The following is a 21,975-nucleotide window of genomic DNA, read 5'->3' on the forward strand; positions in this document are numbered from 1 at the left end:
CCATGCCCGGCTACACTTAATGGCTTTTTAAAAATATGTAAAACCTTTCACACGTGGCAAACATTTCACATCACTGCAGGAAAATAAGATGCATATTGTTCAGAGAAGATTCTGAGAAAACAGAAAACAATAGCTATGAAAAGCTGGCATTACAGTGACTGCAGAAAAGGTCAGTGATATACCAGCCTATGTAACACACCCCTCCATCGATAGAGAAGAACTTTGCATGGCGCTGGTTCCTGCCTCTGGTGATTATTGCCTTAAAATGGTTTAGAATTAACAGTACATGAAGATGCAAGGTTTTATTTTTTTCTCATTTTAAACTAGCTCTATAAAGCAATGCCATCAAAAGATGCAGCTCAAATTCTGTCCCTAAAGACCTGTGTAAACCCCCAGCTCATTTGCTGCATGAGCTTTTAAAATACTCATTTTTGCGGGTCAAATGGTATTAAAACAATTAAGTAAAGATAAAGCAGCTATTGCCAGCATCATATTATCACCAGGTGAAAAGGGGAGATAATTAATAGGAAAGGAAGTTACAGTCTTACCAAGTTCACGTTTCAGCCTCACCTCAGTGGCATGCCTGTTTTTTTAAAACTGTAGGACCAGACAAATAATCCCAGTGCTAAAAAATGGATTGACACAGTCATGGCTAATCAGGAAACTACTGATTGGCAAAGACTATTAAGGGTCAGAGGTGAAGTAGATTTAAAAGAGTTATTATTTCTGTAAGGTAAAGACTGGGTCGGATGCGGTGGCTCATGCCTATAATCCCAGCAGTTTGGGAGGCTGAGGTGGGTGGATCACGAGCTCAAGAGTTCAAGACCAGCCTGGCCAATATGGTGAAACACCATCTCTACTGAAAATACAAAAATGAGTTGGGTGTGGTGGCATGTGCCTGTAATCCCAGTTACTCGGGAGGCTGAGACAGAAGAATCACCTGAAGCCAGGAGGTGGATGTTGCAGTGAGCCAAGATCGTACCACTGCACTCCAGCCTGGGCGACAGAGCACGACTCAGTCTCAAAACAAGCAAACAAACCTGAAGGTGTAGTTCAGTAAAAATCTAAGAAACAGAAAGCATCTTCACAGATATCATACGCTAGTAAGAAACAATCATTGTTTATAATTTACATGTAGGATCTCATTTTAGGTATAATGTGTATGGAAAACTGATTTTATTTGCTTGCTCAACACTTTGAGGAAGTTTTTAAGATTCGTTAGAAGGTGTTATGAAGAGATAAAGCCAAATGTATCCAGGAAGGAACATACATGTTCTTTAGTCATATTTATGACAGGCTGAAAAATTAGTTTCTGATTTGTTGGTTTGTTTTTTTGAATGAAGTAATTCACCCTAGACAAAATCCAAGGCTCTGTACTGTTTTCAAGAAGAGTTAAGAAACATTAATGATTGTTCTGAATATGTAACAGATTGTGCACATGGAAAATGAATCAATCTGGTGGCTATTCTGATTGCAATTTGATGTGGTTAATAATGTAGCTGATACTATGAAAGTTACTTTTGACGGCTGCCTATGTGAAACCAATCATATCTTTTGAAACTGGTCATGAAGGGAGACTAAGTAGTTATAATGCTAAGTCTACTTTTAACTCTATCAAAAACTTCCTGAAGATTTTTAAAAATAAGAAAGAAACCCATGCCTAGTTTCTGTCTTACGTGCTGTTTGGTAGCTAAGTGGTCATTTGAAGATCTCTAGGGATCGTTTGATGTTCTAGAAGTCTGTAATTTGCTGAAAGAGGGTTTTGTGGCAAGATGGAAGAAGAGACTAATTCTGGGTATGGGAGCAGGTTCTGATGGCCCATTTGGAGACAGGAGGAGAAGGCTGAATGATCTTCAGGACCATACTTAAGACCAATGAGTCTATATTATTTGCACACTTAGTGTTCAGTATTTTATCAATGAGCACTTAATAACTCATTTCTGTTACAGCAATCCAGGGCACATTGGGCTGAATATTTTACCAGAGGTTTCGGTACCATTAGACTTGTAGTCATACTTTGTTATTATTTTAAAATACAGATGGATTTGAACCTTTTGTTAAAATTTAGGATTTTTCTTAGTTTACATGTATGTGTAATACACATATACAGAATTAGTCTGAAATGTTTTTCTTCTACTTTGTGAGTACATTTTTACAAAATACGTCTTTCTAGGAAAATTCCATTTCTTCTTTCAGACTTTCATTCATCTAGCAAATATTTATTGAGTTCTTACCATGGGCCAGGCACTGGGAATATAGAATGAATATTCCCTCTTGGACAAGTTGATTGTCCTTTGCTTCCAGAGTATCACATTCACACTCTTCCTTCTTTTTCACTGGCCATTTGGTTTGGTCTCAGTCTTCTGTGGTGACTTTTCACTCTCAGCTAATCCGTAAATGTTGGAAGGTTCAGGTTTCTCTTCCAGGTTCCTCTTCTTTCTGTATCTACACGCTGTTGCTAAGTGACATATGTTGAAACGCTCCAATTCATAACTTTCATACTGACCTCTCCGCAGTGCTCCACACTCACTTCTCCAGTGCCTAAGGCCTCTTCCCCGAAAGGTTAAACTCAACACAACCAAAATGGAACCCCGGTTTTTCCACTTCTCAAACCTACTCCTTATTGTAATCCCAAGCTCAGTTACAGAGTTGAGTCTTCTAGTCAAGAATACACTCATCTTTTCCTGTCTCCAATTTTGTTATGTGGTCTTTCAGGAGTACTTCAAAGTTTTTAAAATATAGACTTTGCACATTTCTTACTAAGCTTATTTGGGTTATTTTATTACATGTTATTATTATATGTGGTCTTTTCTTCCTATGTATATACTAACTTTTTATTGTTTACATAGATGAAAATGATTGATTTATATATGCTAATTTAATAGTCATTTCTTTGCTACACTATCTTTTTTAAAAGAAATCTTAACTAACTTACTGGGAAACTACAGTACTTTTCCCAGCAGTTTATTAGGATTATATGTAGTCGTTCAAACCCTTTAATTATTTGGCAGTATGTTTTGTTGCCTACGCATATGTTGATATCTTACTTAGATATAAAGTAGATGAGATAGAATTTCCTCTTTAAAATCCTATAGTTATTGACTTATTGCATCCATGCTTTTAATATTCTGGTAAAATATGAAGATATTAATATTATTATGTCAGTACATACACACACATATACAGGTTTACATCTATACATATAAGTATATACACATACACACATAGTAGCCTCCCCTTATTCAAGGAAAATGTATTCCAAGAATCCCAGTGGATACCTGAAACTACAGATAGTACCGAACCCTATATAGGCTATTTTTCCCTATACATACATATCTTTAATAAAGTTTAATTTATAAATAAGGCACAGTAAGAGATTAACAATACTAATAAAATAGTTATAACAATATACTAGAATAAAAGTTATGTGAATGTGGCCTCTTGCTGTCTCTCTGTCAGAATACTGTCATCTTTTCAGACCAAGGTTGACAGAAGGTGAAACTGCAAAAAGTGAAACTGCAGAGAAGGGAGGATGACTATATATACACGTGCTGGGTTTGCTTGTTTGTTTGTGACAGAGTCTTGTTCTGTCACCCAGGCTGGAGTGCAGTGGCATGATCTCGGCTCACTGCCACCTCTGCCTCCCGGGTTCAAGCGATTCTCCTGCCTCAGCCTCCCGAGTAGCTGGGACTACAGGTGCCTGCCACCACACCTGGCTAATTTTTTATTTTATTTTATTTTTTTTGTATTTTTAGCAGAGACGGGGTCTCACCATATTGACCAGACTGGTCTTGAACTTCTGACCTTGTGATCTGCCCGCCTCGGCCTCCCAAAGTGCTGGGATTACAAGTGTGAGCCACCGCTCCTGGCCCACATGTGGTTTTTTAAAACTGATTTTTATCCTGCCTAGATACCTGTAATGCCTTTTCTTTCCTTGAAATTCAAAATATAAATGGGCCATTGCCATTTCATTGTTTATTTTGTGATGTATTTACAAATCTGGTGACTGATTTAAGTCTGTTGATTCAGGCTTTTCCTAGTTGAAGAAATTTTTTTTCTGTTTTGTTATTTAAGCATTTTCTACATTTATAAAATGCATATAATAATAATGTCTACTGCTTAGTGCTTTCCTGAGGATTTAATAAGTATTACATTACATACAGTGGAAAGCAGTTATTACCACATTTCTTACATAATAGTGCAGAAAATGTTGATTGGTGATTGTAGGTATTTTTGTACTTTTTATAATAACTGTAACTAATTATTTGCCTGCTTATTTGTTCTCATTTCCTGTTTTGAAACAACATTTACTGATATGCCTCACTGTATTCTACATCTCAATTATTATTTTCTCTGTTTTAAAATTCGTTTTTTAGCTTTCTCTCTCCCTTCTCCACTCCAGATTAAGTTTTTAAGTTTCCACATCATAGCATTAATTCTAATTTTCTTCACTGCCGATTCAGCCCTTTACAGATGCTAATAGAGAATATATCTATCATTGCATGTTTAACTTTTCGTCATTTTATTTTTTTTCTAGTTCTCTATTTCTACCTTCCTTTAGAAAGTCATCTTCTAATCATAGACTCTAAGCATAAAATTATTTTGTAAGTTATCTTTCATTGATTGTTTTATTACATCATGTCGTTTAAGTTGAATATTTTAGGTATATATAGATACTGTTATAATCTTACTTCATGTCATTGCATGTCTAAGAAATATTTGTGAATTTGTTTTATGAATTTTTCTCATTTACTTTGTCTCTGGCATGAAGGACTCTACATGGAACTTATTGACAGGTGGATGGATTCTCCTTAGATTACTTAATATATGTGTATGTCAGTGGGATCGTCTCCACTTTGCAGCTGGAGTTGGCATTCTGGTTAATATAAATTTGCATTAATAAGTTAGCTTTTTGACAGACTAAGTATGGTGGGGAGTGAGCTGGACCTGTGAGTAATCCTTGCCTCAAGATGTCATGGTATCATGTTGTCTCTGAGCGTGATGGACTTACTTCATTGGAATACCTTCTGTCCTATATTCAACCTTGTCCATTGCCAAGCTGCCTCCAAGACATGGCCATGGCTGATTTCTTCTTTGGTGTTTGTCCTCCACTGCAGGGAGAGAAGCTGTCCATATTTGCAGTGGTTTGATTGGTGCAGCCCCACTGCAGCTGTTTTGGGGTGCTGTTGATCTACCACAGTGAATGGGATTCAAAGTGTTGTGCTGCCTTCTCACATATATTCTGATGTTTCCACCCAGCATTGAGGGTTTTATGAGTAATCTCCTAGAGTCTTCTCTACTTAGTACTGTGGTTCTGTCTCAGGGGAATGTTGCAGTCTGGTCTCATATGTGGAATATTGGTTAGACTTTCAGACATGTGCTGCCCTAATTTATAGTGCCAATGCAGATTTTTATTTGTGTCATTTTTTTGTGGCATTGGTAGTTAAACTTCATGTTGCCATCATGCCAGAAGTTGATATTTTGATTTGTACCTTCAATCATATCACTAAGAATCTAAAAGATGTGTATTTACATGTGCGTGTTTGTGTTTTTTATATATATACACACACACACACACACACATATGTGTGTATATATATAATTCACATATGCAAATGCAAAACAGAATAAATTGCATTAGTCTTACAATTGGACTGTGGCTGACAGATTAAATAAAATGGTACTTTCATTTCATAGAGAGGAAAATTAATGTGCAGCAATCATTGGATAAGGGCAGGGGGGTTGGAGGGAAGAATTTAGTCCTTGGTGAACATATGTCTACATTGTTGAAATCTGTACTAGTCAAGGTTCTCCAGAGAAACAGGACAAAGCAGTGTGTGTGTGTGTGTGTGTGTGTGTGTGTGTGTGTGTGTGTGTGCGTGTGTGTTTGTGTGTGTACAGATGGATAGATGATAGATATAAATAGATAAATGATAGATGATAGATAAATGATAGAAGATAGAAGATAGAGATAGATAGATGATAGACAGATAGATGATAGACGGATGATAGATAGATAAATGATAGATGACAGAAGATATAGATAGATGATAGATAGAAGATATAGATAGAAAAGTAGATAGATAGATGATAGATGATGGATGATAGATGATAGATAAATGATAGATGATAGAAGATATAGATAGATGGATGATAGATAGATGATAGATAGATAGGTAGATGATAGATAGATAGAGATTTTAAGGAATTTATTCACACAATTTTGAGAACTGGTACTTCTGAAATTTATAGAGCAGGACAGCAGGCTGGAGACCTAGGCATGAATTCACGTTTAAGGAGGTCTGGGGGCAGAATTCCCTCTTCCTTGGAGAAAATCCGTTTCTTTTCTCTTAAGGCCTTCAGCTGATGGGTTGAGGCCCCCCCACATTACGGAGAGTAATCTGCTTTACTCAAAGTCTACTAATTTAAATATTAATCTCATCCAAAAATACCTTCACAACAACATCTAGACTGCTGTTTGGTCAAATATCAGGGTACAGTGACCTAGCCAGGTTGACATATAAAGTTAATCATCACAGCACCCATTAGGAAGCATACCATCCACCACCAATGTCTTCTGTTCACAGTCCACCCCATTGCTTCCACGTTGTTACATGTTCCCATTGGCAGAGCCCCTTCCCATCTATTGACACCCTTTGCTTTAGCAATTAGCAAATTAGTTACTGGGGGCACAGTAACTAATCAGACCTCAAAGTAGGAAACTGTGCTGTGCTTCCAAAAGCCCTGTGCTATTTTGCTATTTTACTCTCAGTTGCATGAAAGTAACTCCACTGCTCCCTTAGATTTTTGGCATATCTGGCACTTGGTAAGCTGTCAGCTAAATATTTTTCATTCTCTCACCCTTCAGCCTCTAGCACTGGCTTCTTACGATGGTATTCTCAGGGTTATAAGCACAATGTGAGTTTCTATTTGTGTCACATTTGCTATTGCCTCATCCACTAAGACAAATCCCCTGGACAAGTCCAAAGCCACCATAGGGAGGGACTGTACAATACATGGACGCAGGGCTGTGTGAACAAATTGGGGCCATTACTGTAACATTCTTCCACATTCATATTTCCTCTGCCTTTTGAACCTGCCCTTCTGTGATATATCCTACTATCCTTCAGTTTGAGTTTGCAAAATTTGCCTTCCAGAACAGATTTATTGTTTTCTTAGTAAACATGCCTTATGTCTAATATCATGTCATATTAATTATGGATAATATTTTGAGCAAATTTATCAAAATACAAAGCTTCAAGAAAGTCTGGATCCTTCACATAATTATTGACAGATATCAATAATTCCTTGACATCAACTTGCTCATTTGTGCCCCTTGCTGCCTCTCACTGTAAGAGTCATCCTTACCAAGCTCATGGAGTGATGCTGAGCAGGGTGAATAGTACTTTAAGACTGTCAGTCTAATGAGTGGCTAAGATTTGAAATGAGTCTTGCTGTCACTTGTGGGTATCAAGGAACGTTATGCATTTCTGTGTTCTTTTTTTTTTTTTTTTCCTTTTTTTAGAAGAAGTCTTGCTCTGTTGCCCAGGCTGGAGTGCGGTGGCATGATCTTGGCTCACTGCAACCTACATCTCCCAGGTTCAAGCTATTCTTCTGCCTCAGCCTCCTGAGTAGCTGGGACTGCAGGTGCACGCCACCACACCTGGCTAATTTTTGTATTTTTAGTAGAGACGGGGTTTCACCATTTTGGCCAGGATGATCTCGATCTCTTGACCTTGTGATCCGCCCTCCTCGGCCTCCCAAAATGCTGGGATTACAGGTGTGAACCACTGCGCCCGGCCGCATTTCTGTGTTGTTTGAGTGGCGGCTATTTACTCCATCTTTTTTCCTTCTCTCCATCATCCCATGCTTCTTGAGCTTTCAGCATTCCTTGAGAGGAATCCTGGCATTGAACATGGTCATGAGCTTTGCAGACATGCTTGAGCTTTAATCCTGATTCAAGCACTTACTAGTTACAGGCATTGGGCAAGTTAATGTCTCTGTTTTTTTTTTTTCTTCCTCTGAAAAGTGCTTTTAATACCATGTTTTGTGATACTTAAATGAATCAATATGCAAGTGGGCCAGAATCTTAATTTTATTTTTATATAGGCCAAATTTTTAAAACTCTGAATATGTGCAAACACATTTAACGGAATCGAATTTTTAAAAAATGCATACAATTGTTACACTAGTCTTCAAATACAGCCTATTCCATGAAGCCTTTCTTCCATAAATCAGCTTCCAGTGGCTTTTCTTTGCCATGAGCTGAAAGAATATTTGCATTTGATACTACTTCATCTATTGCTCAATTTAATTATCTTTTATTTTTTGTTTTACATATGTTGGTCTCATCACTTCAGTTTAATCTAAGCAACATAATGGCAGAGGACACATACCCTCTCCAGCCGTCAAACAAAGTGCCAAGGTCAATCAATTCTCAATAATCACTTGATTTTTTTGACTAATGGGAACTCACTGAAGTGGCATCAGATTTATGGTAACTGATGATTCAGTTTGTGCTGTCTTAAATGGATGTGAGAAAGTGAAGAGAAATAAATTTTAAATGAATTGTTCTTTATCTAAACTAAACCCAGAGTAAACAAAATGGTTTAAAATGCAGATAGAAGAATAAGATTAAGGATAAATATAATTTATCTAGGATAAAAACTTAATGACAAATAGCTGCAAAGTTTCTTCCTCTAGAAGCAATATCTGTTGTAAAAATACCAGTGAAAATCAAGATGCAGGCAAATCAACCAGATGTTTTGCTTACACACCATCAAACAACTGGATCAGGTAACTTAATTATCACTGAGTTAATTAAATCAATCCATTGGGCACACCGTTTTATAGAGTCTGTCATCTGCCTCCCAAGCCTGCCACAAGTCTTCTGAAGAGGAAAGTGCTCCAAATCCTGTTAATTAATTTAATAAAACTCCATTACAAATGGCCTTTGTATTCCACGAGTTTAGTTAAACTGCCAATGAAATTACAACCCTGGGAACATGAGGGCGCATCAGAACTGAGAAAGTCAAGAATGTCTCTGTCATCTTTCATAATGTTTTGGACTTACACAGTGTTTCATGCTTTTCCAAATCATTCAATTCGGCTTTTTTTTTTTTTTTTTTTTTTTTTTTGAGAGTGAACCTCGCTCTGTCACCCAGGCTGGAGTACAGTGGCGCAGTCTCGGCTCACTGCAACCTCAGCCTCCCGGGTTCAAGCGATTCTCCTGCCTCAGCCTCCTGAGTAGCCAGGATTAGCCACCACGCCCAGCTAATTTTTGTATTTTTATTAGAGACAGGGCTTCACCATGTTGGCCAAGTTGGTCTCAAACTCCTGACCTCAGGTAATCCTCCCTCCTCGGCCTCCCAAAGCGCTGGAATTACAGGCGTGAGCCATGGCCTCTGGACTTCATTCGATTATTTAATCGATTATCACATCAATATCATGAAGTAGCCGGGCAGACATCTCATCAATTTACAACCGGAAAATTAACAGGAGAGAAACTTGGGAATATCTGAAGTCACAAAAACCTTGAAATAAAAGCACAGTAGGCACAACCTCTACCCTTGTGCCTGCTCCTTTTTTTTTTTTTTTTTTTTCAATTGGAGTCTTCTCTGTTCTCTAGGCTGGAGCACAGTGGCACAATCACAGCCCACTGCAGCCTTGACCTCCCAGGCCCAGGTGATCCTCCCGCCTAACCTTCCTGAATAGCTGGGACCACAGGCATGTATCACCACACTCAGCTGATATTTATTTATTTAGTTAGTTGGTTTTAATTTTTTTTTTTTTTTTGAGAGGCAGGGTTTACTGTGTTGCCCAGGCTGGCCTCAAACTCTGGTCTCAAGTGATCTCCCTGCCTTGGCCTCTCAAAGTGCTGGGATTACAGGTATGAGCCACGGCACCAGAATCCTGCACCTTTTTGAACAACTATTTCAGACCTGGATTCTGCTTTTCCATAAATTGCTGGCAACCATAAGAGAGCCATGGACCCAACTGACCCAGAGCACATTGCATAATGTCTTTTGGAATAAAGTAATGTATTTCCCTGGATTTGGTGTTTTTTTTATATATATACACACACACACACACACACACACACACTCACACACACACATATATATATTATTATTTTGTTTGAGACAGAGTCTCGCTCTGTCACCCAGGCTGGAGTGCAATGGCGTGATCATGGCTCACTGCAAGCTCTGCCTCCTGGGTTCACACTATTCTCCTGCCTCAGCCTCCCTAGTAGATGGGACTATAGGCCCCCGCCACCACGCCCGGCTAATTTTTTTTTTTTTGTATTTTTAGTAGAGATGGGGTTTCACCATGTTAGCCAGGATGGTCTCGATCTCCTGACCTGGTGATCCTCCCGCCTCGGCCTCCCAAACTGCTGGGATTACAGGCGTGAGCCACCGTGCTGGTCCGGATTTGGTGTTACATTTACCTGTTGCATTCTGGGTACACCATTTTGTTAGAGCAATTTCCTGTGTATTTCAACTTGTATATTACAGGTAAATAAAAACAGATCTTTTCTGTATGCTCTTCAAATTGTTTCAAACAACAATCTTGCTTCAGTAGAGGGAAGGGGTAGAAGCATTTAAAATATTCCTTGCAAATAACCATTAAGACCCTTACAAACCTATAAAATATATATTTTATTGTCCACTGAGCAAACTGTCATGTCCATAGGAAATAAATAAAAATGAGTACTTTATTATTGTTCCAGTGCTAGTAAACCACTATATAAAAACATTCTAGGTTTCTGAGATATATTTAACACTGATAATATGCAAGAAGTCATAGTTTGGAGCCATTAAGTATAAATCTAACAAGATTGATTGGTTTGACCTAGTTTCAAGATAATAGATATTACCCAAGCATTCATCTTGCAAACATGCATTTTATCTTATAAACAATGCTTAAGAAACTAACAAAGTCCTCATATCTTTGGGTACCTGCTGTCATCCCACACCCTGGCTACTGCAGGCAGAGCTTCATAGTTGTGTACATAGGGAATCTGATATGTAGTTCTACTTATTTCATGTGAGATGAGCAAGAACTGTAGTTTTCTTTGTGTATTCATTTCAGTGTATTAGTAGCTTTTCTTCAGAAGGAAGGAATTTGGTTTTGCCTATATTCTGTTGGTACCCTATATGTTCATTCAGGGTGCTATGATAGAATGTAATAGACTGAGTGGCTTAAACAACAGAAGCATTTATTTCTCACAGTTTTGGAAGCTGGGAAGTCGAAGGTCAAGGTGCTGGTGGCCTTTGTGTCTGCTGAGGGTCTGCATTCTGGTTCATGGATGGCTGTCTCGCTGTAGCCTCACATAGCAGAAGGGGAGAGCAAGCTCTCCGGAGCCTTTTATAAAAGCACTAATTCCGTTCACGAGAGCTGTGCCCTCATTACCTAATCACTTCCCATATGAATTTGGGGCCAATACAGACATTCAGTCTACAGCAGGTCCACCAAAATTATGGTATCTTGTACATTTATTTTTATTTTATTTATTTTTTTTATTTTATTTTGTTTTGAGATGGAATCTCCTTCTATCGTCCAGGCTGGAGTACAGTGGTGCAATCTCAGCTCACTGCAAACTCTGCCCCCCAAGTTCAAGCAATTCTCCTGTCTCAGCCTCCTGAGTAGCTGGGATTACAGGGGCACACCACCATGCCCGATTAATTTTTGTATTTTAGTAGAAATGGGGTTTCACCATGTTGGCCAGGCTGGTCATGAACTCCTGACCTCAGGTAATCCACCCGCCATGGCCTCCCAAAGTGCTGGGATTACAGGCGTGAGTCACTGTGCCTGGTGTATCTTACACATTTAATAACACCGGGAACCTCTTTCGGTTGCCCCTTGGGAATGCTCTAGTGTACAGAAAGTGAAAAGTCTGCACATGTTCCTCTATGACGTCTGCCATTCGAAGTAATCAACGCCCTTGAGTGCAGTCCCATCACCTCCAGCCTGTTGGGACTGGCCTTTTTTAACCTAGAAGCTAGCCACACTTTCCTTTTACTCCACACCCTATTTGTTTTTGGTTTTGCATTTGCATTTAAATACTGCATTCTGTAATGGAACAAGTGACTATCGTTTCCATTGACTTGTATAATTATCCAGTTGCTCTACCCAACAAAATCTCCAAACCTAGAATGTACTGAAAGGTCATGAGGTCCATACGTTGAAGTTTTCATTGCCAAAGCAGGGGGTATTTCCCCCAGGATGTCTGCCATTATTTCAGACCATCTTTCCTGCTGATAAAGACTTTTTCAGGTTTGAGTTTCTGGCTGCCTTCACTTCCTACCTCTATCACTAGATTGCAGTTCCAGCAAAAAAGAACTATCACACGTGAGCATTAATCAATTGGGTGCCCCCAGGTACCATGCTGGATGTTTTCCTCTCATTTAGTTCTTGTAAGTAGGAAGGGGGCAAGAAAGCTCACACTTACTGAGCATCAACTATGTGCTGAACATCATGTTGAGAACTTGATATGTGTTATTCTGAACTCCGAGAGAAAAGAAAGAAAATTTGAAGACATAGACTGTACCTTTAAAAATATAAGTCTCAGATCATGAAGCTAATAGGAGAGAGAACCGGTATTCAAACCCAGACAGGTTTGATTTACAAGCATGAACATTTTCTGCTCCAGGCAAGGGATGTCAGCTTCACTTCACACATGAAGCCCCTGAGACTCCCAGCAGAGCTGAGGAGCAGAGCTGGGATTCGTACCTGGTGTGTCGGCATCATGCCAACACAGTACGTTTGTTAGAGACCAGCAGGTGATCTGTCTGTCCTGATTCCAGTTTTGGTTTTTGTTGGATAGCACATGCATCTAGAAATGCCAGTCCCAGAGTTTTGTGACCTCTCTCATTTTTATCTGATTGGCTTTTAAAACATATATGGTTTATTCGAGTTGTTAGCTATTAAGGAAAATACTAAAGGCAGCTGGAAATCTAATTAGAATTTCTGTCTTTTATCTTGTAGAACTTGAACAAACATAATGAGGCCAGGGTTCAATGGACATTTGAATATGTGTTTAATTACATGTAGGAACATCTCCTATTACAGCAGAGCTTGATATTTCTACACTATCCACTAGAAAAACAAAAATGAAGACTACTACACAGACCAAATGGATGATGCACAATTGTCCTGTGGCATTGTCTGGTTCTTCCAGTAGCTGGCTGGCCTCTTTGCTGTCTTCTTCTCTTTAGAGCCACACTTTCCTTTCTGCAAATACGTGTTCCTTTTGTAACTCAACTTGAACTTTGTTTGGCAAAGAAACAGGACATAAGCAACTTTCCTAAAAAAGGAAGAAGAAAAGAAGAATAGAAGAAAAGAAAAGTAAAAAGCACTGGATAAAGCTAATAAGGCCTAGAGCAGAAGATATCATCTAAGGATATGCCTATTCATCAGGGTAACCGCTCAGAAAATGACAGAGAAATGTACGAGTATATCTGTTACCCAGAAGGGGCCACAGATAGTTGTGTAAGAGCTCTCTGAAAAGTCAGGTCCCTTTATCTTTTATTAAAGATAACACAGTATTTCTTATTTCCCAGATGAGGAACGAATTAGGTTTTCCCCCTCCTATATTTGAGTTGAGAACAATGCTGCCTATTCTATTTCTATGTCATATTTCATGACGCGTTTTCTTTTATCACAGCTAATAATGATAGGAGATGCTAACTACAGCGGTACAAAAGTGTGATAAGGGCACTGATAGAAGTTTTATAGCCCAAATATGATCCTAGGAACATACCCATCTCTTCATTGTCATTTGTCCCAAACCACACAGACAGGTTCCTGCTGTACAGTAAAAGGCCACCCTTTTAAAAATAACGAGTCTAAGAACCTCAGTTGTAACATCTGATGCGATTTTCAAATTTTGAAAATTCCCCTTTAAGTGAGGGAGGCTGCAAGTCTAATGAGACTAAAATGCTTTTTTTTTTTTTTTTTTTTTTGAGTTTTGCAGTTATATTAAATTCAAGTGATTGGGGCCTCTTGAATTATCCAGCATTCCTGCTTCCTGCTGTGCTCACTAATACCTGGGCTTTGAGACCCATTAGAGTACATTATGGGCACCATGTTGAATTCTGATTATCTCCATTTCACAGGAGGCACATGCTCAGATTGTGATTTGTGTTATTTTCTGGTAATAACTGCTCTTTTGATTTGAACCAAATTTTGGAAGGGATCTGCCAGGCATCAGTAGCATTTTGCTTCTACTGAATGCCCATTGGAAGAGGGAGTGTCTGGTTTTCAAAGGACTGAGGCTTACTCATTTGTTTTAGCAAACATGACATTCACCTCTTCCTCTGCTGGGGTTCATCTGTGAACACGGGTGTGTCTGGATAGTCATGGGCTTCTGGCGTGAGAAATGATGGGTGCACCCCGTCTTTATTCTTACTTCTGGCAGCACCATCAGTGAACCCTTGACCCTCACGAACGGATCCTCCAGGTGTTCCTGGTAAATTGGATATTGGTTGTTTGCATATTGGATGTTTGGATATGGATATTGGTTGGTAGATGTTTCAACAGCCCCTGCCTAGGGACAGGAGTCAAATGTCCCATGTAGTTACTTATTTTTGTTTGTTTGTTTTATTATACTTGAAGTTCTAGGGTACATGTGCACAACGTGCAGGTTTGTTACATATGTATACATGTGCCATGTTGGTGTGCTGCACCCATTATCTCGTCATTTACATTAGGTATATCTCCTAATGCTATCCCTCCCCTCCCCCCTCCCCACAATAGGACCCAGTGTGTGATGTTCCCCTTCCTGTGTTGCAGTTTCTTCCTAGCATCGATGGACTTTACATTTTGACGTGTTTTTGCAATGGCTGGTACCTGTTGTTCCTTTGTTTAGTGCTTCCTTCAGGATCTCTTGTAGGGCAGGCCTGGTGGTGACAAAAATCTCTAAGCATTTGCTTGTCTGTAAAGGATTTTATTTCTCCTTCACTTATGAAACTTAGTTTGGCTGGATATGAAATTCTGGGTTGAAAATTATTTTCTTTAAGAATGTTGAAGGCCGGGCGCGGTGGCTCAAGCCTGTAATCCCAGCACTTTGGGAGGCCGAGACGGGCGGATCACGAGGTCAGGAGATCGAGACCATCCTGGCTAACATGGTGAAACCCCGTCTCTACTAAAAAAATACAAAAAACTAGCCGGGCGAGGTGACGGGCGCCTGCAGTCCCAGCTACTCAGGAGGCTGAGGCAGGAGAATGGCGTGAACCCGGGAGGCAGACCTTGCAGTGAGCTGAGATCCGGCCACTGTACTCCAGCCCCGGCGACAGAGCAAGACTCCGTCTCAAAAAAAAAAAAAAAAAAAAAGAATGTTGAATAATGGCCCCCACTCTCTTCTGGCTTGGAGAGTTTCTGCGGAGAGATCTGCTGTTAGTCTGATGGACTTCCCTTTGTGGGTAACCCGATCTTTCTCTCTGGCTGCCCTTAACATTTTTTCCTTCATTTTAACTTTGGTGAATCTGACAATTATGTGTCTTGGAGTTGCTCTTCTCGAGGAGTATCTTTGTGGCATTCTCTGTATTTCCTGAATTTGAATGTTGGCCTGCCCTACTAGGTTGGGGAAGTTCTCCTGGATGATATCCTGCAGAGTGTTTTCCAACTTGGTTCCATTTTCCCCATCACTTTCAGGCACACCAATCAGACATAGATTTGGTCTTTTCACATAATCCCATACTTCTTGGAGTCTTTGTTCATTTCTTTTTACTCTTTTTTCTCCACACTTCTCTTCTCACTTCATGTCATTCATTTGATCTTCAATCTCTGATACTCTTTCTTCCAGTTGATTGAGTCAGTTACTGTAGCTCGTGCATTTGTCACGTATTTCTTGTGTTATGGTTTTCATCTCTGTCAGTTCTTTTAAGGTCTTCTCTGCATTGATTATTCTAGTTATCCATTCATCCATTCTTTTTTCAAGGTTTTTAGTTTCTTTGCGCTGGTTATGTAGTTCCTCCTTTAGCCCTGAGAAGTTTGATCGACTGAAGCCGCTTTCTCTCGACTCATCAAAGTCATTCTCTGTCCAGCTTTGTTCCGTTGCTGGCGATGAGCTGCATTCCTTTGGAGGGGGAGATGCGCTCTGATTTTTTGAATTTCCAGCTTTACTGCACTGCTTTTTCCCCATCTTTGTGGTTTTATCTGCCCTTGGTCTTTGATGATGGTGATGTACTGATGGGGTTTTGGTGTGGGTGTCCTTTCTGTTTGTTAGTTTTCCTTCTAACAGTCAGGACCCCCAGCTGTAGGTCTGTTGGAGTTTGCTTGAGGTCCACTCCAGACCCTGTTTGCCTGGGTATCAGCAGCGGAGGCTGCAGAAGATAGAATATTGCTGAACAGCAAGTGTTGCTGTCTGATTCTTGCTCTGGAAGCTTCGTCTCAGGGATGTACCCCACCGTGTGAGGTATGAGGTGTCGGTCTGCACCTACTGGGGGATGTCTCCCAGTTAGGCTACTCAGGGGTCAGGGACCCACTTGAGCAGGCAGTCTGTCCGTTCTCAGATCTCAACCTCTGTGCTGGGAGATCCACTGCTCTCTTCAAGGCTGTCAGACAGGGGCATTTACCTCTGCCAGGGTTTCTGCTGCTTTTTGTTTAGCTATGCCCTGTCCCCAGAGGAGGAGTCTACAGAGGCAGGCCAGCCTCGTTGAGCTGCGGTGGGCTGCACCCAATTCGAGCTTCCCAGCAGCTTTGTTTACCTACTTAAGCCTCAGCAATGGCGGGTGCCCCTCTCCCAACCTTGATGCTGCCTTGCAGTTAGATCTCAGACTGCTGTGCTAGCAATGAGGGAGGCTGCATGGGAGTGGGACCCCCTGGGCCAGGTGTGGGATATAATCTCCTAGTGTGCCGTTTGCTAAGACCCTTGGTAAAGCACAGTATTAGGGTGGGAGTTACCCGATTTTCCAGGTGTTGTGTGTCTCAGTTTCCTTTGGCTAGGAAAAGGAATTCCCTTCCCCCTTGTGCTTCCCAGGTGAGGCGATGCCTCGCCCTGCTTCAGCTCTCACTGGTCGGGCTGCACCCACGGACCAGCGCCAACTGTCTGACACGCCCAGTGAGATGAACCCAGTACCTCAGTTGAAAATGCAGAAACCACCCATCTTCTGTGTCGCTCACGCTGGGAGCTGGAGGCTGGAGCTGTTCCTGTTCGGCCATCTTGGGCACACCCGTAGTTACTTATAATGCACACATTTTCCTTAAAACATTTTGGATTCTTTAAAAGCAATAACTTCAATATAGGTAATTTGGGAAACATGAAAAATAAAAAGAAGACAATAAGAAGCACTCATAAAAAGCTCTCTGAGATAGCCATAGCTAAAATTCTAGCACATCTGTCTCTATAGTCTTCTTTGAAGGTCTGAGCCCACTCTGGCTTTATCACTGGAACGAGCCCCACTCAGTGTCTTTTCTGCTCCCCATATGTGATCGTTTTCTTGGACCTCTCGTGAACCAGTATCTCATGTCTCTTTTGCCCCCACTGGCCTGTGAGGCCCATACTTGGCACAATCACTTTGACCCTAGCCAAGGGCACTGCTTGTGCCCAGGATATTATGCAGTTATGTACCACTTCACAGACATACCCTGTGATCTCTCAGACTCTTAACTTTTCACAAGGTTTTGTTGAGCACCAGGGATAGAAGAAGAAAAACACAGCACACAGGATAACTATGACCCTTTCCCAGATCAGATCTATCCTTACGTCTTTTAGAAGCTACTTCTCTGAGGCTCTTCTCATGTCTCAGGACAGTGGCCAATATCACTAAAATCGTCTAGGTATATTTAGGCCTAGAGTCTGGGCTCAGTTGACTCCTAGTCGAAGAAAAAGAGTAAACGCTGTCTTCATTTTACTCTTAGCCACACTTTCTAAAGTCTCATATCCGACTCTCAGATTGGCCTACTCCCAGTACATTTTAAGACTGACCACTTCCAAGGATATCTTGACACGACAAACACCACCCCTGGTGACAGGGGCATGAGCTGTTCCACACTGACACAACATGGTCTGACTTCAGGACATTTCCCAAAGTCTGAGCCACATATTCACTAGAATATGAGCTTTATAGGTAGAAGGACTTTGCTCTTTGTTTTGTCTCTAACCCCTACATACTGTTTCACACATACTGGGTAACCAATAAATACTGTTGAATTGAACACACCTAACAAAGAGAAAATTAACATCAAAAAAATAGATTGTTTTATCTTGCATATTTTACTTAACAATATATGAGATATTTCCACATTTATAGTTTTAAGCTATAAGTGGAGGTTTACCGTAAAGTGAAAAACCCTAGGTTTCCATGACCCTTCATGACACAGAAAATGTTTAGTTACAAATAGAAAATGAAACTTCCCAAAGCTATTATCCACAGGTTTCAATTAATCTATTTTTTTTCTAAGTAAAAGCAAGGAGAGTGGTTGCCCAACTACAGGAAAATGTTCTAACGGTTCTGAATCAGCCTAAAGAGGCTGCTTTTGTTCCATGGAAAATGAGTTTTATGAGCAAATAGTAGCTCCCATTAGAAACAAACCATCATTTGTTGGTTTGAAATGGTGTGGTGTTCTGGAAAACCCAAGCAAAGGAACAGCGAGGCCACAGCAAGAATTTATGCAAATCATAAAGAGACAAATTCTTCCATTGGAAATTTATCTCTAAACCTAAAATAATATCACATTAACTGAAACAACTGCTTTCGGTTACACTTTGATTTTTTTCCCCTAAGTTTTTCAAAAATTTAAGCCATTGTAAAGTGTCATGACATCCTGCAGATAATCTTTTTTTAATCACAATTCAAGGTAGATCATTTACTTCCAGCTTAGAAAAATAGCATTTCTAGACTTTTTAAAAAATAGTTTAGGGAGAATGAGTAGGTTAGTGTTTCTAGAATGACAGGTTCATGCCTGTGAAAAGTAAGAGGAAAGACAGAGATGGTAGGTGGTTGCATCACGTAAATCCCGGAATTGCTCCACTGAGAGACTGCTGCTCAGTCTGGTATGCAATGAACAGCCATTAAGGACAGAAAGCACCTCCTCCCTCTACAATGGGTAAATTTCCACTGCCTTACCTTTTCGTGAACATTTGCTGTGTTGTGTTAATGCTTTCCAGCTCCCATCTGGGGCCTCACATTTGATGAATGTGCCTGATTTACTAACAGATGTCCAAGAGCAGCCTAATAAATTTTTGGTCACTGATGTGGTACTGTAAATGGAAACAAATTATCAAAAGAATTTTTATCCAGTGTCTTGTCCGTCCAGCCTAGAGCCAACAGGAGCTAAGATTTCTGTCACTGGGAATCATGTCATCACACCCCTGCTGTCCCACCAAGCCCTGTACAAGAGAAACGGGAGCAAACAGTGAAGTGTGTGGCAGCAGACGGCCCCTCCACACCGCTGCCTGGAAGGAAGGGCTGATGGTAGCCACTTGTGAGCCTTGTTCACTCTCCACCTGTGTCTCCTGCAGGTTTTGTCAAATATTCATTCGCTTTACATGAGCACTCGCTCTAAGGAAATACTGGGGACATGTCTTAAGGACCTACTACTAAAAGTCAAATAATGTTGTGTGGTTGGGGACACTTCTATACCTGGAAGGTAAGGCATGTTACCAAATAATCAATTTCAAGCCTGCAAAGTCAGAGAAAAAGATGCAAGCAAATTGGCAGGGAGGTGCAAAATTTCAAAATAAAGGATGGGACAGAAACATGCGTATTACTTAGACTCTGTCATACAAATTATGTGAAAATTCTCCAGCATCATAACGGGGCCTCTGTGGAATTATAATCTGCAATTAATCAGGACAGTAGAGGCCTAGGAGAGAGTTGATTGAGAGGCAGTGACATCACATCATTAAAGAGTTAAGAAGCAAACATATGAGAATAAGAAAATAGGGCTATAAACATTTTCTTGAGAGAAGCAGAGGTAAAGAGTACAGTTCAATGCAACAATCTTTTCAACTTGAAGTTGAAACATTAACTTGTTTGAAGTTGAAACGTCTAATTAGTCACCATCAACGTATCTGACAAAATTCCACAAAGAAGGAAGAGCCCCGGGTTTAAACCACACATGACACTTACCCAAGAGAACAGAACAAGTGTCTGAAAGGAAAATGTATTTAATATAAATGGAGTGTCAGGAAAGACAAAGGGATGTTCTTTTCATGACCTCTTTAAAAAATAGATTTGATATTTCTTCATCTCTGATGTCAAAATGTTTTGCCTTAAGTTCGAATAAAATGCACTTTTTGGTTGGTCACGAGGTAAATAATCTAGAAATTCTCTGCAAGATGATAGAGTGATAAAATAGTAACAAAATAAATCAGGTTTGCAGATAGGACTGTCACGCGTTTAATAAATTGTTAATGCACACACGAAATGTCCCCATCCTTGCACTGGAGGTGCAGTGATGATTAATAAACACATCACTGTCCCTCTTACGGGCAAGAGGGACACCGAAGAAATCATTACGCCAACAGCAAAAACGATCAGACACTACCACTCACAAATGCTCTCAACTTCCTTGAATCTTGGTTTCCCAGTGCATCCACCAAGAGAGTTTCTGATCCTGGATCAATCTTATTGTATTCCTGTGTCTATTGAAATTGTGCACGTCGCTGTTGAAAAGTCACTCAATCCTATAAATTTTTGCTACCAAGGTGTCATAGTTCCCAACCTCAATCAGGCCTTCCTGACTTCCTGGCAATCCTTTCTGTAATTGGATCTATCTCCTATTTAGTGGGATGATTATTCAAAGCTTTCTCCACTTCCTCTACTAGCATGCTACATTCTCAGTCATTCTCGACATCAGACCATAATCTTTCAGGGGAAATAGAAAGCAAGGAGGAAATGTCTCTCTAATGTTTTAACTCGCGCCACTTTACAAATATACTTTGACTCTTTGTGCACCCATTCTTGCTTCTCTTGCTGTCTGTGTTGAGCTTCCCTGTGCTTCTTACCCCATCCTCTCACCACCCACCTCAGTATTGTTTCATCCCTTTTTATTTTTACTTTCGTTTTGAGACAGGATCTCGCTCTATAACCTAGGCTGAAGTACAGTGGCACAATCACAGCTCACTGCAGCCCTAAACTCCTGGGCTCAAGTGATCCTCCCACCTCGGCCTCCTGAGTAACTAGGACCACAGGCACACACCACTATGCCTGGCTAATTTTTGTATTTTCTGTAGATATGGGATTTCACCATGTTGCCCAGGCTGATCTCAAACTCCTGGGCTTAAGCCATCCTCCTGCGTCAGCCTCCCAAAGTGCTGGTATTACGGGCATGAGCCACCACACCCAGCATGTAATTCCTTATTTTTCACTTTTTATGTTTGTTTGTTTGAGATGGAGTCTTGGCTCTGTCGCCCAGGCTGGAGTGCAGTGACACGATCTCAGCTCACTGCAACCTCCACCTCCTGGGTTCAAGTGATTCTCCTGCCTCAGCCTCCCGAGTAGCTGGGATTACAGGTACCTGCTACCACTCCCAGCTAATTTTTTTTTTTTTTTTGTATTTTTAATAGAGATGGGGTTTCACCATGTTGGCCAGGCTGGTCACAAACTCCTGACCTCAAGTGATCCACCCACTTTGGCCTCCCAAAGTGCGGGGTTACAGGCGTGAGTCACCATGCCCAGCATTTCATTCTTATTTCACTTTTATATCTTCACCAGCCATATCTGTACAGGCTTACTCACCACAGTTCTCTCCCATCATAATAAACTCTTACACTGATTCATGATCCATGCTAGCTATTCTCCTGTGTCTCTCCTGTGTTCACAAACTCAGCTGCATTTATTGTCTCTAATTCCTCTCTCTCAAGTTTATTTCTCAGTTCACTGGAATGTGGTGTGTATCCCCCACTTATACACTGAAACCTTATTTGCTGTGATCACTGATATTCTTATTGTTGCTAAATTCAGTGATTACTTCTCAGTCCTCAATGTGGCCTCACTGCAGCATTTTTCACTCCTTTTTAACTTCCAT

The 21,975-nt window shown here is 40.4% G+C and overlaps 1 protein-coding gene across 2 annotated transcripts in view; it reads left to right on the forward strand.

The window, feature by feature from the left end:
- The window catches only part of RGS7 (regulator of G protein signaling 7), a 576,861-nt gene that overhangs the window by 376,806 nt on the left and 178,080 nt on the right, over nt 1–21,975 (forward strand). The window lies entirely within an intron of this gene.

This window comes from Macaca mulatta, chromosome 1, assembly GCF_049350105.2.
Source record: "Macaca mulatta isolate MMU2019108-1 chromosome 1, T2T-MMU8v2.0, whole genome shotgun sequence".
Taxonomy (NCBI): Eukaryota; Metazoa; Chordata; class Mammalia; order Primates; family Cercopithecidae; genus Macaca; species Macaca mulatta.